The sequence below is a fragment of the Anabrus simplex genome, chromosome 2 (assembly GCF_040414725.1).
Source record: "Anabrus simplex isolate iqAnaSimp1 chromosome 2, ASM4041472v1, whole genome shotgun sequence".
Classification (NCBI taxonomy): Eukaryota; Metazoa; Arthropoda; class Insecta; order Orthoptera; family Tettigoniidae; genus Anabrus; species Anabrus simplex.
The window spans coordinates 180,932,599-180,951,734 of NC_090266.1; the positions used below are offsets into that span (position 1 = coordinate 180,932,599).

The window sequence follows — 19,136 nt, forward strand, 5'->3', positions numbered from 1 at the left end:
GATAGGTCTTATGGCGACAATGGGATAGGAAAGGCCTAGGAAGTGGAAGGAAGCGGCCGTGGCCTTAATTAGGAAACAGCCCCGGCGTTTGCCTGGTATGAAAATGGGAAACCACGGAAAACCATCTTCAGAGCTGATGGCAGTGGGGCTCGAACCCACTATCTCCCGATTACTGGATACTGGCCACACTTAAGCAACTGCAGCTATCAAGCTCGGTACGAACAAGATCAACAAAGACTCAAATATGAATCCTAACATCCCTGTAGCAAGAACCCTACCTAAAGTACATAAGAATGACATCCCAATATATCCCATAATTAACTGCCATAATAGTCCAAACTATAAAGCTTCTAAGTATATTCATGGCTTCCTTAAGACACATTACACATTCAATAACAAGCAACCTTTAAAGAATTTTATTGATTTTTTGAGATCCTAAATAAGTTCAGTTTACAACCTAATCACACAATATGCTCCTTTGATGGGATTAACATGTACTCAAATACTCCGACCAGAGACACTGTCAACATCATCTATAACAATATTTGTAAACATAGTGGCCTCAGTAAAATGGAAATCGATGAGTTCATGACACTATTAAATTTTGTTTTAGACAACAACTATTTCACTTTTAATGAGAAAATTTATAAACAGACGGGCTTAGCAGGCCTTTCCAACTCGAGCACTTGGTGCTGGGGCGCACCGGAGCTGCACTCAGCAGCACCGCTCCCCTCCTTCTCCACCTACCCCACACAGTGGTCGGTGCATGTGTACGTAAGATACAGTACATTCATTCTCATTGTGTGTGTGTGTGTGTGTGTGTGTGTGTGTGTGTCATTCTCAGTAGAATCTATTCGATAGAACAGACAGTGGAGCAGTTGGTTTCTTCTTTGTTAAAAATGTTGTTTAATCCTTCATGGGTGCATTCATATTCTGTTCTCAATACCGAAGGGAAAGCTCAATGTTTAATTTGTCATGGCATTATAAGCGTAAAGTCTTCAACCGTTCGATGACACTACCACAATATACATGTTTCCACCTGTGATGACGTTGGTGCAGCAAGAACTGAACAAATTGCTAAGTTAAAATCGGAGTTGCCAAGTTCTTCAGACATGCGTAATAACTTACTCATTAGGAATTATTTTACATGCAATTTAGGAGATTTGTTTTCGTTTTAGGTTTTGTATTATTAAGAACTGTTTAGAATTAGACTTAGATGTGCTGCTAAGAAAACACACCGGGCGAGTTGGTGGCACGGTTAGGGGCGCTCAGCTGTGAGCTTGCATCCGGGGGGATAGTGGGTTTGAACCCCACTGTCGGCAACGCTGAAGATGGTTTTCCGTGGTTTCCCATTTTCAAACCAAGAAAATGCTGGAGCTGTTCCTTAATTACGGCCAAGGCCGCTTCCTTCCCATTGTTAGCCTTTTCCTATCCCATCGTCACCATAAGACCTAGTGCAAAAAAAAAAAAAAAACCCACAAAGATAATTATTTTATCTCCCTGTCCCACAGATACTTGAACCCAACACTTGAGAAGGCGCAGTTCGAGCACGTTATGGGGCTATTGTTGCTCTGAAAATTGCAAAAAGCGGGCGACCATTTACTGATGGTGAATTTGTAAAAGAATGTTTAATAGAGTGCTCGGAAGTACTGGGTCCACGTGCTGTGGCTCACTTTGAGACGATAGCTTGTCAAAACAAACCATCTCTCGTCCTGTACAGGAACTTACGGTTGTCTACTTATGAAAATCTTGGAGACTATCAGACGTCGTTACAGACTTTGCACTCTGAACTCAATACTTGATTCAAAGAAATGAATGATATGGCACCTCAACTTGAAATATTTGTGACCCCATTTTCAGCACGTCTTGAAAAATCACCATCATATTTCCAAACAGAGCTGATAAGACTACAGTGCGACGCAATCCTACAGGACAGGTACTACCACTACAACGGGGGTTTAATATAGTTTTACAAAGGTGTTCAACCACAAGAATGTCCAAAACTTCAAACAGTTGCCTTAAAATTTACGCCAATGTTCGGTACAACGTATGCATGTGAGCAGATGTTTTCAATTCTGAATGTAGATAAATGGAGAGCTAGGATATTCTCTGTCTGATCATAGTCTATTTTTTTTTTTTTTTTTGCTAGGGGCTTTACGTCGCACCGACACAGATAGGTCTTATGGCGACGATGGGATAGGAATGGCCTAGGAGTTGGAAGGAAGCGGCCGTGGCCTTAATTAAGGTAGAGCCCCAGCATTTGCCTGGTGTGAAAATGGGAAACCACGGAAAACCATTTTCAGGGCTGCCGATAGTGGGATTCGAACCTACTATCTCCCGGATGCAAGCTCACAGCCGCGCGCCTCTACGCGCACGGCCAACTCGCCCGGTGATCATAGTCTATTAGCTTCATCTCCGTATTGATTGCTACTACAACATAAAAGTAATTGAGAAGTCTCCACCTTATCAATACATTAATTTATTTACTTTAAAGTAGTAAATTCAGTCAGTACCGGTTTCGATCCCTATGGGATCATCCTCAGCTGACACACAAAGAAATAGTTACAAAAACATCACATATGAAAGATTACACCTTGTAAAACTAGTCCAATTAAATCAGACGTTAAAAGTTGTTTGTTAAAATATTAGTGAGTATATCTTTCGTTAAAATCACCTGCTGTGTGAGGCATATGACCCCACTATGTCTAGACTATTATACATTAAATGGATTTTACATTTGTTTACATTAGTGTTTAGGATATTACACTTAATATAATTGATCCATTTGATTCAAACATTCAGAATTGCTTATTAAAATGATAAATATGTCTATGTTTGGTTTAAAAAGTACATTGGTGATAAGGCATATCGTCACACTGTGCCTATATTATTGAACATGGAATGAAGTTTGCACTTATACACAATAGTAATTGTAAATTTGTTGTAATGTCTTGAAAATATTTGTTATTTGAGGCTTATCACTTCATTGTATCTGATCTATGAAATGTCAATCGGATTACTTACACTTCTTGCATTGATATTTAGGATATTTCACTTTTGTATAACTGGTCCAATTAGAACAAACATGAAATGCTTATTGAAATGGAACTTTCTTGGCTAAAAAATGCTTGTTATATGATATGTGTTACCTCATGCACCTACTGTATTTTATTGTGCATAAAATGAGGTTTACACTTGTTAACATTAGTACTATGAGATTGTTCTCGTCTACAGTACTGTATATACAGGAAAATTTTTTTTGATCTGACATGGCAAGCTGGTTAAAAGTAGATAAAATAGTAAACTAATGGAATAGGTCCAGTTTCTTATTCATACTGTTTGTTTTTACCACTTTGCACTAGTAAATTGGTAAGTGTATGGCATATGTATGCTAAATTAAAGTTTATATTGTTTTTCCATTTTTTACAATTTTCATAAATTGCTTCTAGTGGTCAAGTTATCTTGGTCTATAGATATCATTGAGAGAAGTTGCGTGTGTCGTTGCCGAGTTAAATGGTGACTATTATGAGTTGAATTTCGTTAGAAGTGCCGTGCATCTTGATGAAATTTAACTTATGTAGTTGTTAGCCAATACACGTTTATTGTGATGATAGCGTGGAGGCTTCTTGTATGTTGTAGGGTATTGTATCTGCAAGTAGAAATAATCGGTATAAGAGATGGTGTATTGTGGACTGTGGAAAGTGAGTTGTATGTTATATTACTTACGGTGAGTGTTGACGCTGTGTGCTCTGCGCGGCTGCCTGTCGAGATCTGTTACGTGTTATCCTAGGACTGTAGTTTGCGGCGGCGGAGGGGAGGTTTGGAGGGATGGGTGGAGTGCTGCTGAGGGGAGCGGGGTTGGAGGAGGGGAGATCTTTGAGCGGTTCATTTGTATGTGTGGGTTGTTGTTTGTTAATTCTTTTTAAATAATAATTTGTTAGGAGGGGAATGACTGCATCGAAAAGAATATTGTTTTTGTCTGTGGTTTCATTTAAGTTGAAATTTGGGTTGATGTATTGGTCTAGGCCAGGGATGGCGAACCTATGCCACGCGTGTCACCACGTGACACGCGAACACGATTTCGGTGGCACACCACATGAACATAATAATATTTGATATATACGTCTTGCACTTCACGTGTAAGAAATAAATATCGAAAATCTAAATACTAGTTCCATTCGGACGTGCAATATGGCAACACTGCTACACTGATAGGTCCGAAAGTCAAGCGAGATAGTGTCGTTTTCTGGTGGTTTTGTATACGGGCATCGCAAACATGTTTTCGGTGCCGAAAATAGCAGAAATTTAACAAAGGTGGTGACCGTATTTTTCAAGAACTCTGGCCAAGGAAATTCGGATTGATAAAAAGATGTGTTGCCTGTGTTCGAAAACAATTGTATCCTTCACATTTAATGTAAAGCACGACTTCCAGACTGATCATTCGAATATTTGTTCCATTTCAAATGAAGAAAGAAGAGAGTTCGTTTAACAAAATATCGAACATTGCACAAAACAAACTAATTGAAACAGTTTCTTATTGACGTTCGACACATTAAAGGAATGCCAGCCAGCTGAACTGCTGTCAAGGATAGAATATTAAAAATGAGTGAAGAAGTTTCGGAGCAGTTGAAAGCTAATTTGGATAACTCCCACATGTATGCAGTATGTTTTGATGAAAGCAGAATGTGACCTTACAAAAAAGGATACCTGTTTTTTAATTTTAGATTTCGTTATGGAAATGTGATGAGGGAGAAATTAGTTTAATTGTTGAGCATACAAACTACAACATGGAATGATAATGAAACTAATGGAGGAAGTTAAGTCCATTCGCAATATTAGTACTTTTGAATTTTGTATCTAATAACTATTTTTTTACAATTTGTTTTACGTCGCACCGACATAGATAGGTCTTGTGGCGAAAGTGGGATTGGCGTACAAGTGGGAAGGAAACCGCCGTGGCCATAATTGAAGCACAGCCCCACGGAACATGCAGTCAAATGTATTTACCAGATATATGTATAATAAATAAATAAATGAATCTGTAAATGAATAAATAAATGACATATTATGAAACATAATCGGGAATTTATAAAGGAAGTCCCCGGGGGGGGTTCTAGGTTGTAGACATCCCCTAATAGAAAATAACAAGTGGCACAGTCAACAGATGATAGTAATAAACCAGACTTAAAATGGCACACTAGTTGGAAAAGGTTCGCCATCCCTGGTCTAGGCTGATGTAGAATTCTTCTAGTATACTGAGCAAGGGGCTCTTCGGACTGGTATTGAGGATTTGCATGTCAGTATTGATATTTGTGAATCTGTGTTTTTGGTCACTTGATATGTTGTCCCATGGCTGAAAAGTGTTTATGCTTGATTGCATTTATATGTTCGTTGTATCATATTTGAAAGTTTCTTCCGGTATGCCCTATATAGCTGGCTCTGCAGTCATTGCATTTCAGGCGGTAGACACCCGAGTGGTTGTATTTATTGATATTATTGACTGATTTGGAATTGTATAGTATGTTAGTATTGCTACGTGTGGTTTTGTAGGCTATTTTCAAGCCTTGTTTTTTAAAAATGTTAGTTATGGAGTGTATGTGGTTATTATTGTAGGTAAATAGTGCATAGTCTTTTTTATCTTTTACGGTTCTGGTTAACTTTGTTTTTGATTGGTTTTTTATTTTGTTGATAATTTGGTTTATCATTTCTTTTTTGTATCCGTTCTGTTTGGCTATTTCATGAATTAGGTCCAATTCTTTGTTTAAGTCTTTTTTCGTGAGTGGAATGTTGTATGCTCTGTATATCATGCTATAGTATGCAGCTTTCTTGTGGGTGGGTAGGTGGGTGGAATCTATTTTTACCGTCTTACTAATAAAAAGGCCTTATACAGTTGTTTAACTCTTGTTTAGTTATACAGTGAATAAACCCTGTATAAGCGTTTCACATTTTTCTTACTAATAAACGAGGTATACGCATTGTATTACTATACAGCACGTATACACTCGTTCCAAGGCGTAGGAATCTCTTCCTGCAGTTCACCGGCGTATTTCGCACGTTCACCGCCTTTATGATCGCGTCTGCTGGTTATCTACGAGCAAAACTTTCCGGAAAGTCGCACAGTAGCATGGCATATCGAACAGGCAGTGGCAACACTAAGTGAGACAGCTGAAAATCGGCCTATACTGATATCAACATTTCTTCAGCTTGCTTGTGTAATGAACGCAAAAAGAAGAAATGGAAAAGCTTAAGGAAAGATCAAAAGCTCTTAACTGGGGTAGTACGGAAAACATAAGCAATTGTAACTGAATCGGCGAGTTGAAAAGGGTACACATTCAAATGTCTTACTTTTCAGGAGAAAGGAAAAACTGTTTTGTAGCTAAACTAAATGTTTGATCAAAAAAGTTTCTATTAGGCATTTATACACCATATTTCTGCATATTCGACTACAAAGTATGGAAATCATATTACGTATGGTTTTCAAGTTATGCATTTTTTATCTCGAGGAATATGTCCCCTTTTATAGGTACTCAAATTTGAGAAAGATCTTTGTAGGGGCAGATAACGTATAATAAACTCGCAATATCAAAAGTCTATTAGGCAGTAACACATTATTACACAAAAATACTCCCAACCATCATGTCTTTTATAGTTATTCATTGCCATTCCATCTCTTTAAAGTGTTTTACTTTACGAAGATGTCTAGCGTCCATAACCTCTGAATGGTGTATGTCTTCTATGTTTAAAGTATCGTGAAGATCATCAACGTTATCGTCCATTCTTTCAATGTTAAATGAATAAGTCGAATATTTCACCACGATTATATTACTGTAGACAATAAATACCACGAAAATAAACTGCTCACTCGTTTCTTTCTCCGCTACTCGCTGTTATACAACGCTTATACACGGTTTATTAGTAACAAATTTCACATAAACGGTGTATAAACCTTGTATAAACGTTATACACCATTTATTAGTAAGACGGTTATTGTGTTAGATGTGTGGGTAGGTTTCCTGTATATGTTGTATGTGAAATGGTTGTTGTGTCTAGTTATGGATATATCTAGGTAGTTTATTGTGTTGTTATTTTCAGTTTCCATAGTGAATTTTATGTGAGGGTCTATTTTATTTAGTTGTTCTAGAATTTTACTTTCATTGGTATGCCTATTATCTATTATAAAAAATACATCGTCAACAAATCTACACCAAAATGGAATGTTGTCTAGTTTTTGGATTTCTTGATGTTCTAGGTAGTCTATGTATATTTCAGCCAGTATACCTGAGGATGGTGATCCCATGGGTAATCCTTTTTGGTGGTATATAGTATCATGTTATTTAAAGTAATTATTGTTAATAGCAAAACGTAATAATTTCATTAATTCATCTATTTCTCTAACTTGCTTAGCTTACTATGGTTTTTGAGATTGGATTCAATGATTGTCATGGTTTTTTGTGTAGGTATGTTGGGATACATATTTGTTATGTCATATGATGCTAATTTATGGTGTTGTTCTATTTTTATGCTTTTGGTAATGTTGCAAAATTGAGTTTTTTATGGTTTTATGGTTTTCTTTGCCTCAATAGAATTTACATATACATAGACTACCTAGAACATCAAGAAATCCAAAAACTAGACAACATTCCCTTTTGGTGTAGATTTGTTGACGAAGTATTTTTTATAATAGATAATAGGCATACCAATGAAAGTAAAATTCTAGAACAACTAAATAAAATAGATCCTCACATAAAATTCACTATGGAAACTGAAAATAACAACACAATAAACTACCTAGATATATCCATAACTAGACACAACTACCATTTAACATACAACATATACAGGAAACCTACCCACACATCTAACACAATAAAAATAGATTCCACCCACCCACACACCCACAAGAAAGCCGCATACTATAGCATGATATACAGAGCATACAACATTCCACTCACGAAAAAAGACTTAAACAAAGAATTGAACCTAATTCATGAAATAGCCAAACAGAACGGATACAAAAAAGAAATGATAAACCAAATTATCAACAAAATAAAAAACCAATCAAAAACCAAGTTAACCAGAACCGTAAAAGATAAAAAAGGCTATGCACTATTTACCTACAATAATAACCACATACACTCCATAACTAACATTTTAAAAAAACAAGGCTTGAAAATAGCCTACAAAACCACACGTAGCAATACTAACATACTATACAATTCCAAATCAGTCAATAATATCAATAAATACAACCACAAGCAATTCTGAATGTTTGAATCAAATGGATCAATTATATTAAGTGTAATATCCTAAACACTAATGTAAACAAATGTAAAATCCATTTAATGTATAATAGACTAGACATAGTGGGGTCATATGCCTCACACAGCAGGTGCTTTTAACCAAAGATATACTCACTAATATTTTAACAAACAACTTTTAATGTCTGATTTAATTGGACTAATTTTACAAGGTGTAATCTTTCATATGTGATGTTTTTGTAACTATTTCTTTGTGTGTCAGCCGAGGAGGATCCCATAGGGATCGAAACCGGTACTGACTGAATTCACTACTTTAAAGTAAATAAATTAATGTATTGATAAGGTGGAGACTTCTCAATTATCTTTATGTTTCTCTGTCTGATGCGGACTTGAATTTCTACTGCCAAATCGATTGAACCCATTATTGGTAAATTAGTTGCCACAAAACGATGTCAACAATAGACTTAAACGCTAAATGTACATCAAGGCGAACGCAAAGTATGTACAGAATAAATTGTGTGTTTATGTGTTCACAGAACTGTCATAAATAATATTGTTTTCATAAGCTGCACGCTGACTTGACAACCTGTGGTTCTGCCTCTGCCACTTCTCCTCCTTCCCCTACTACCTCAACGGTGCAACAGCACAGCACCGGGGCTGCTGCCGGGGCCGGTCGGGGCCACCTCTGTTGAAATCGCTTGGGCTTAGCGATGGGTGACCCAATTTTGGGCCTCCTAGCTGATATTTACATGGACACGATTGAACACACAAAAATAAGAACTAATATTAAAGGGATTTGTTTATGGTTGAGATATGTGGATGCTACGTTTGTAATAATTTATAAGAATGTCACCCATAGCAGCGAGGTCTTAGAGAGCTTAACTAATATTAACCCTATTGCAAGCTGTCCACTTCATGGCCGTATCGATGAGTTTAATCAACAAATTAATCTAAAAAGCCACCTAAACGATACTTTATTTCTTTTGCCTTTGGCAAACTTAAAATACATTAACAAACACAGTACATGTTTCGACCACTTAGTGGTCATCTTCAGCTGTATATAAAAAATCTTAGATGATAACATTTAAAAGCAAGCACATTGGATCTTGAAACTATATCCCATGGGAATCCAAAAACTATTGTTCTAGATGCTTTAAATGAAATGGAAGATGGGGGGGGTTTGGGGGTAAGGAGATTTATGTGAATGATACTTAAATTACAGTATCGTTTACAATTGTGTTTAAAAACTTAAATGATGAAAAACATATTTAAAATATTTAAAAGCGTCTATGGTAAAATTCTTTTTGATAACATTAGGTGGCGTGAATAAAAAGTTTGTGTTTGTAATAATCTTCAGGCATGTGCTTGCTTTTAAATGTTATCATCTAAGATTTCTTATATACAGCTGAAGATGACCACTAAGTGGTCGAAACATGTACTGTGTTTGTTAATGTATTTTTAAGTTTGCCAAAGGCAAAAGAAAAAAAGTATCGATTAGGTGGCTTTTTAGATTAATTTGTTGATTAGATTAATTTGTTGAATATTAACCCTAACGTAAATTTCACTAAGGAAGATGAAGACAAAGGCTCCTTAAATTTCTTAGACATAAAGGTCACCCGAACCAATAACACCTTTGATTTTCAGATTCATAGAAAGCCCAGACATTTGTCCGTAAACATAAACAATTCCTCACTACATCCCGATTCTCAGAAACAGGCATCTTTTTATAGTTTGATATACAGAGCGTTAAGAATCCCATTATCCCCTACTAGCTTAAAAACACAATTAAATTACATATGGAACCTTGCTAAAATGAATGTTTGTAAGATCGAAATGGTAAACCGCTTAATTCATAAGATTAAAAAACAAAATATCCACAAATCTTATACCAGACAAACCTAAAAAAACTGAGTACACCACTTTCACATACAGTAGCCCAGTTGTCCACCAAATTGGTAACACTTTCAACAAATATAATATGAACATAGCCTTTGGAACAACCAACACAACACAATATATATGTATTTTTCAATTATAATCACAATAAATATTCCGGCTCAGGGGTCTACTGGTTAACATGTTCCCAGTGTGGAATTTCATATGTTGGACAGACTGGACGAAGCATCTTTATAAGGTACATGGAACATTTCAATGCAGAAAAACAAAATAAATATTCGGCAATGAGCATGCATATGAAGGAAACGGGTCATTGTTTTACTTCAGTAGAAAAGGACCTCACAATAATCAGAAATAAAAACAAAGGCATACTTTTAAATGAATTAGAGAATATCAGTGGCGGCGCGTGGATAAAACATCTGGGGGTTCATTACTTTGAAAAATAACGTGTCCATATTCTTAAATGTTAAATCCATATTTAATGTTACTTGATATTTACATAGATGTAAAATAGTGACATTGTTCGACTAGAATGGTGACTTTCGTTTGAATGCGCACGGCTGTAGCTCGAGGAAGTTACCAGAACGAATAATGAAAGACAGAGAATATAAAGTGTAATTACCTTAAGTTGATCCAGTTTCGTCTAATGTTGAAGACGTTGGTGGCGTTGGTATAACAGCTGTCGTCTGTGTGTACAGGAAATCCATCCTCCTTTCCTTCCTGGCGGCAAATAAGTCCATTACCTTCTCATTAAAATCAACTAATTTATGGGTCATCTCCTTCTCGATGGACAACATAGCGAGAGCAGACAGTCTTTCTTCATCCATTGTACTCCTTAGGAAAGTCTTAGTCCGCTTTAAAGTGGAAAAACACCTTTCTGCTTCAGAAGTAGTCTTGGGGACAGTAATAATTAATATCAAAAGTTTCATCACTTCTCCGAAAGGTTCCCTGAGATTGTTCTCTATCAAAAAAACAAGTAAGTCAGTTGCATTGTTCATTTCTTTAAAATCACTTCTTGAACAAATCACTTGCAGTTCGGTTTTCAGTTTATGTTTGTCAAGAAAAGGATAGGATTGTATAATATATGTAAGATTCTCCTCTGGAAAATTATTTTGGAAGGATGGGAAGAATTGGTGATCAAAGAAGCTGGAGGCCAGTAAGTGGTTAGAGAATTTGAACCTCTCTTTGCTGTGATTTATGAGCACGTCACATACCTCTTGCCACAATGCTCCTCGAGTAGTAACTATTTTCGTATCTTCTTTTCCCTCTGTTGTCTTCTTGTACATTTTCCTCCACAACAATGTTGTCAACATTGTCCCTTACTTTCGAAATTGCCGTTTCAAAGGAGCTTACTGCACTTCGCACTGATACAGGGTTAGCAGAACGCTTTTGTACTTGGTTGTACAGAATGTCCACGTGAGGCATAACCCTGTAAAAGAACTCTAACCAAAAAGTAAACGCTGGCTGTTGTATTTTCAGACGCAGTCCGTGTGCTTGGTTCATAGTAGCTGTTTGTCTGCTCGTGTCTTCAATTTTGTCCAAGCATTCCACTATTGCTTCCTTATGCTCGTGCAATGTAAGAACACATCTTGATTTAAAGTTCCATCTCGTAGCTGAGATTTGCGGAACTCCTCTGCCCACAACCTCATCAAGAACAGCCACTCTCTGAGGCGAATGAGAAAAAAAAAATGCTGGAATCTCCCCAATGGTGGCAAAGAACAATCGCACTTCTTTGCTGTGGCTAGAAACCTGGGCCAGAATTAAATTCAACTGATGGGCGTAACAATGCACAAAGTAAGCAAATGGGTAGTCTTGCCTTACAATTCTTTGTACTCCGGAGTGTCGGCCGCTCATAACATTGGCACCATCGTAACTTTGGGGGACTACTTTTTCTTTTGCTCTCCAACTACTTCAGTGAGGACCCGTTTTATACAATCGGCTAATGAGAAGGCGTCGTTTCCTGTTGGGTTTAAGAAAGTCCAGAACCTTTCAACAGGCTCCCCATTAGTTAATACATATCGAAGTACAATGACTAACTGACACTCTGAAGACACATCAGATGTTTCATCTGCTATTACGGAGACGAAATCTCCAGTAGCTACTTCAGCTAAAATATTCTCGCGACACACTTGCAACATGCATTCCAGAATGTCATTTTGAATGTCCTTCGACGTACCCTTGAAGACTGTAGCACTGTTGAAATGACCCCTAACAACGGTATCCAATGCCGAAGTAAAATGAATGAGTCCTCTGAATGCGCCTGGATGGTATGAATCGAGTGTTTCGTCATGACCTCTGAAAGCAAGTTCAAATTCACCACAAAACTTCACTTCTTCGAGACCACGTACCTATTTTTTCTCACACTATCATTATGTCTCTCAATATTCCTTCTGAAAGCGTTACTTAGCTGCTGCCTAATATCTGTTTTCCCCAGAACTGAAAGATCCAAACATGCACTCTTATGTGTAATAGACGTTTCGTGCTTTTTGATCTTTTGTGTTAAATGGCTGAGATCTGATACTCCTGATTTTTCTCTAATTTGTGTCCTTACCCTTAGCAAAAAGCAAGCACGGTAAAGAGAAAAACCTATTAATGGTATCGCAACCACATAGCCAAGTATTCCTCTCGTAAATCTGTGGTTTAAATGTTCTACAAAAATCCTTACCTCTACTAGTTTGCTTCTGAATAATGTTCATGGTGGGAAGAGGCCTGCCCAGCTGCTTTATTCTGCATTTTTCTTCTAAACCAAGTGTTGGAAAGGTATTCTTTAGAAGAAATCGAACAGTATTCATTTCCAGACTGATGAATACACGACACACGCATCAAGACACCGCCAAACACCATGATAACGAACGTCAGATACAATAGAGCACTTCACTAAACACAGTCTTGAGTAGATATTCGCTACGGTACTGTTCCGGGGGTGGCTGAACTGATGGGTCAGAAATAAATACGGCTTCAAAAACGTGTTAGTCAGCCTGTTGTTATTTATGTTCTTTTATTGACGTATTTTGCTTTTATGAGCACTTCTTACTGATTAAAAGTTTACGATAATTACATTCACATAGGCTACGTACGCCTATTTTATACAAATCGCAGTTACCATAGTATTTTGATTCATTGCGGTTAATTACGTCTAAAACGCAAAATCGTGAAATTAAAATCTCTTCAAAATGTACCATATACAGCAAATTTTAACCGCGCGCTTTGAGACAATACATCGGCTAACTTCGGGCTTGTTCGATGTAGATCGTGTCGAGCGCTGCCAAGAGCTGGTCTAGTCACCAGCGATAGTTTAGCTTTGTTCTCGGCTTACCCCCCTTGCCCCACACGTCCCCGCACCATGCTCACCCTCCTTACGTCCCACCGCCGCGCGCCCACAATCCTGAAATTGAACCTTTTCACAGGTTCCAGAGAGCAATCGAGTGTTGATGTCAAAATTATCGCTCCGAGCGCAAATTTACAGACGTAATTAAAGAAATATGCACTTGATTGACCATTTTACTAAGAGTTATATATTTCTAGGGGGTTCACTGAACCACTGAACATATAGAACGCGCCGCCACTGGAGAATATATATATATTTTCCTGGACAAAACATATAATAAAGATCGAAACCGTAACGATGATACGGAAGTCAAGAGTCCCTTATATACTTTAACGCCTGTTATTAAAAACAGTCAATCCAAATCAGAACAAAGTCCCACGAATATTTAAATCCTTTGAAACAAAAACTCCCCTTATCTTTTCGTATACTAAGCCTGCACTTGCCTCTCCAAACAATCCCCCCCTCCACATTAACATCGACATGTGATGCACCGCCTACCTCCGCTTCCCCTCAACATTCCCCTCCTCCTCTACCGCATTGATACAACGCGAGGTGTAGGAACTCCAGACAGACCAATGCTGCTAATACACTAAGATAGACATTCTTACGGCGAATAAGTAAGTACCCGTTTTACATAACACATAACTCTTGGATATTAAAATACGATTTAAACACGCACCATCATACAAGTGTTTCTTTTTGTTTCATTACAGTATAACCACATCCTTTTCCACGATATTCTATATCTTCTAAAGAGACTACACTTCACGAGACAGTCAAACATACTTGTCAAATACCAGATATACTCGTCTCAATCGCAGCTTCAACCAGCACATCAACATCTTTTTTGCACTGGTTATATTACGATATGTTATGATAATTTATGGATCAACCAACTTAATAAGATATTTTAAAACATTCCTCTTTCCTCCTGGCCAATATTCTTTAGCTCCTGTTTGCAAACTAAAAAAAAAAAAAAATCAACCTCAACGTTTCAACCAATCTAGTCTATTGAAGACTTGTATTGACAATTGCCTCAAGCCTACATAGGCTCGAATTTTCTGACGAAGAAGATCCACTTCAGTGACAGACAAAAGTTGTTTTTAGAATTTTATATGACATGCTTCATGGTGTGGGTTACTGTAGTCACGTCCTTGTTCGTGAACCATGGGCAACGGCTAGTGACCTAGTAAGTGGTCCTAGGTGTCGGGATACCAGTTGCTATGGAATGGGAGTGGGCATCTTGGACATATTCTGAGTTATGACCTTCCTCGTGCACAGGAGGCTAGGGCTATACAATGCACCGGTGGTCATAACCCGTTAGAGAATAGATCCTCACTTAGACTACGTGTAAGTAGGGTACCATCCTGCTTCATGAATTTACTGAGCTCACAACATTTTAAGCAAGCCTCGGAGCTATGGGAGTAACGGAGTCCCACTCCCATTTGGCAGGCGAGGGACTCCTTGAAAACAACTTGGCGAACAAAATGGAATTTGATGGGGAGCTATCAATATTAATGGGGCTTATGGAAGAAAAAATGAAGAACTGGCTGAGTCAGCAAAGAAGATGCATCCGGATGTGCTAGGAGTAAGTGATATTCGGGTAAGGGGAGATAACGAGGAAGAGATAGGAGGTTATAAAGTGTACTTGAAGGGTGTTAGAAAGGAAAGGAAGAAGTATAGGGTAGGGCTGTTTATCAGGAACACCATTGTACGCAACATAGTTTCTGTTAGGCACGTAAATGAGAGAATGATGTGGGTAGATTTGGCAGTTGGAGGAATTAACGCGAGAATTGCCTCAGTGTATTCACCATGTGAGGGTGCAGATGAGGATGAAGTCGACAAGTTTTATGAAGCATTGAGTGACATCATGGTCAGGGTCAACAGCAAGGATAGAATAGTGCTAATGGGCGATTTCAATACGAAAGTTGGAAATAGGACTGAAGGATACGAAAGGGTGATAGGTAAATGTGGGGAAGATATGGAAGCTAACAGGAATGGGAAGCGTTTGCTGGACTTCTGTGCCAGTATGGGTTTAGCAGTTACAAATACATTCTTCAAGCATTAGGCTATACACAGCTACACATAGGAGTCTAGGGGTACCAGATCCATAATAGACTATATCTTAACCGACTTCGATTTCAGGAAATCTGTTAGGAATGTACGAGTTTCCGGGGATTTTTCGACGATACAGACCACTATCTGATTTGTAGTGAACTAAGTATCTCTAGGCCTAGGGTAGAGAAAGTGAAATCTGTCTGCAAATGAATAAGGGTAGAAATAAGTATCTCTAGGCCCAGGGTAAAGAAAGTGAAATCTGTCTGCAAATGAATAAGGGTAGAAAACCTCCAGGACAAGGAAATTAGACAGAAGTACATGGATATGATTAGCGAGAAGTTTCGAACAGTAGACAGTAACCAGGTTCAGGATATAGAAAGTGAATGGGTGGCATACAGGGATGCTGTAGTAGAAACAACAAGGGAATGCCTAGGAACAACTGAGTGCAAAGATGGGAAAGGGCAAACATCTTGGTAGAATGATGACGTGAGAGCAGCTTGTAAACGTAAAAAGAAGGCTTATAAGAAATGGCTCCAAACAAGGGCCGAGGAAAACAGGGATTTGTATGAAGATGAAAGAAACAGAGTGAAAGAAATAGTTGTTGAATCCAAAAAGAAGTCGTGGGAAGATTTTGGTAATAACCTGGAGAGGCTAGGCCAAGCAGCGGGGAAACCTTTCAGGACAGTAATAAAGAATCTTAGGAAGGGAGGGAAAAAGAACAGTGTTTTGAGTAATTCAGGTGAACTCATAATAGATCCCAGGGAATCACCGGAAAGGTGGAAGGAATATTTTGAACATCTTCTCAACGTTAAAGGAAATCTTCCTGGTGGTGTTGCGAACAGCCAAGCTCATGGGGAGGAGGAAAATGATGATGGCGAAATTACGCTTGAGGAAGTGGAAAGGATGGTAAATAAACTCCATTGTCATAAAGCAGCATGAATAGATGAAATTAGACCTGAAATGGTGAAATATAGTGGGAGGGCAGGAATGAAATGGCTTCATAGAGTAGTAAGATTAGCATAGAGTGTTGGTACGGTACCTTCAGATTGGACCAAAGCAGTAATTGCTCCTATCTATGAGCAAGGGAACAGGAAGGATTGCAACAACTATTAAGGTATCTCGTTGATTAGTATACCAGGCAAAGTATTCACTGGCATCTTGGAAAGGAGGGTGTGATCAGTAGTTGAGAGGAAGTTGGATAAAAACCAACGTAGTCTGTCAGGATCAGATTTTCAGTATGCGCCAGATAACTGAGAAATGCTACGAGAGGAATAGGCAGTTGTGTTTATGTTTCGTAGATCTAGAGAAAGCATATGACAGGGTACCGAGGGAAAAGATGTTCGCCATACTGCGGGACTATGGAATTCAAAGTAGATTATTAAAATCAATCGAAGGCATTTATGTTGACAATTGTGCTTCAATGAGAATTGATGGTAAAATGAGTTCTTGGTTTAGGATACTTACAGAGGTTTCTGTTTGTAGTTTACATGGATCATCTGCTGAAAGGTATAAAATGGCAGGGAGGGATTCAGTTTGGTGGAAATGTAGTAAGCAGTCTGGCCTATGCTGACGACTTGGTCTTGATGGCAGATTGTGCCGAAAGCCTACAGCCTTAGCCTTTCGAAGGCTAAATTGATGTCAGTAGGTAAGAAATTTAACAGAACTGAATGTCAGATTGGTGATACAAAGCTAGAACAGGTCAATAATTTCAAGTATTTAGGTTGTGTGTTCTCCCAGGATGGTAATACAGTAAGTGAGATTGAATCAAGGTGTAGTAAAGCTAATGCAGAGAGCTCGCAGTTGCGATCAACGAAGTCAGCTCCCAGACGAAACTATCTTTACATCGGTCTGTTTTCAGACCAACTTTGCTTTACGGGAGCGAAAGCTGGGTGGACTCAGGATATCTTATTCATAAGACATGAAAGTAGCGAGAACGATTGCTGGTACAAACAGGTGGGAACAATGGCAGGAGGGTGCTCGGAATGAGGCGATAAAGGCTATTTTTGGAATGAACTCGATGGATGAAGCTGTACGCATAAACCGGCTTCTGTGGTGGGGTCATGTGGGGCGAATGGAGGAGGATAGGTTGCCTAGGAGAATAATGGACTCTGTTATGGAGGGTAAGAGAAGTAGAGGGAGACCAAGATGATGATGATGTTGGGTAGACTCAGTTTCTAAGGATTTAAAAATGAGAGGTATAGAACTAAATGAGGCCACAGCACTTGTCGTAAATAAACGATTGTGGCGACGCTTAGTAAATTTACAGAGGCTTGCAGACTGAACGCTGAAAGGCATAACAGCCTTTAATGATAATGTATGTATGTATGTATAAATTTTCTTATGGACAATGATTTTAAAATTGTTTACAATGATTTTAACATGTGTTTATATGTCATGTCCCAACATCAGATTTTATAACTACTATTCCTTAGTGTTTTTAACCTTAAGAAATCACAGTTCTATTTTTAAAATTATAAATATCAATTTCCTGTAAATAATGTTTGTTTTAAGATTAAACAAGGCTGGTGATGCCCAATAAAAGAAGGGCGAAACATGTCCCCTTAAAATTTAGAATTTCTATGTTTATTTAACCACATAACGTGGTATTAATTGTATTGAATAGGTGGGGTAAAAGATATACTCCTTTTGTAAACAAAGTGAGATCGCTGTTTTCAATACGGAACAAAAATGAGAGTGATGGTTTGTAAGTCATCTATAACGTATTTCTCGAACTGAAGCCTGTGAGTCTTCACCAATTCCAGCAATTCAGTTTTAACAAGTCCTTTGCCGCATGTTACGTTCTTACTTCTCAGCCATGAAAGTACTTCAGCTTTCTTCCAGGATTTGTTTGGGATATGTTCTAACTTCACAATATGATAAGGAGCGTTGTCTAACACAATAAAACTACCTGGAAATAGCTTTGGTAATATTCTTTCAAAGAACGTTTTAAATACGGCTCCAGTCATTTCATCATGATAGTCTCCAGTTTTATTTAGATTAACACAAGATCATCACACTTCCAATTTGTAACACTATCAGTCGCTTACCCCTCCCGGTTGGAATTTTTAGGCCGGTGCTTCAACCCAAAAGAAGGTGGTATTTTAAATTAATTTATTGGTTTATGGTAGTGCCTCGCCATGCCTTTGATGCTGTATGCCCTTCGTTAATCCACATCTCATCCAAACAGTAAAAAATTTATTGGGCGAGTTGGCCATGTGGTTAGGGGCGTTCAGCTGTTAGTTTGCATCTGGGAGATAGTGGGTTCGAATCCCACTGTCGGTAGCCCTGAAGTTGGTTTTCCGTGGTTTCCCATTTTCACACCAGGCAAATGCTGGGGCTGTACCTTAATTAAGGTGATGGCCGGTACCTTCCCATTCCTAGGCCTTTCCTATCCCATCGTTGCCATAAGACCTATCTATGTCAGTGCGACGTAAAGCAAACAACAACAAAAACAGTAAAATTTTCGCCACTGTTGCCTAAATTCTCTTATCTTGTGGAGATAACGCTTACGCAACAATATAATATCATCTCTGCCCATTACAACGATTTTTCGATTTCTACTGATGAACTCGAAACCTATTTCTTTCAGTAGCATG

At 38.1% G+C, this 19,136-nt stretch overlaps 1 protein-coding gene across 1 annotated transcript in view; it reads right to left on the reverse strand.

Moving 5' to 3' along the window:
- The window catches only part of DUBAI (Deubiquitinating apoptotic inhibitor), a 378,846-nt gene that overhangs the window by 294,765 nt on the left and 64,945 nt on the right, over positions 1-19,136 (reverse strand). The gene's annotated exons all lie outside the window — the stretch shown is intronic.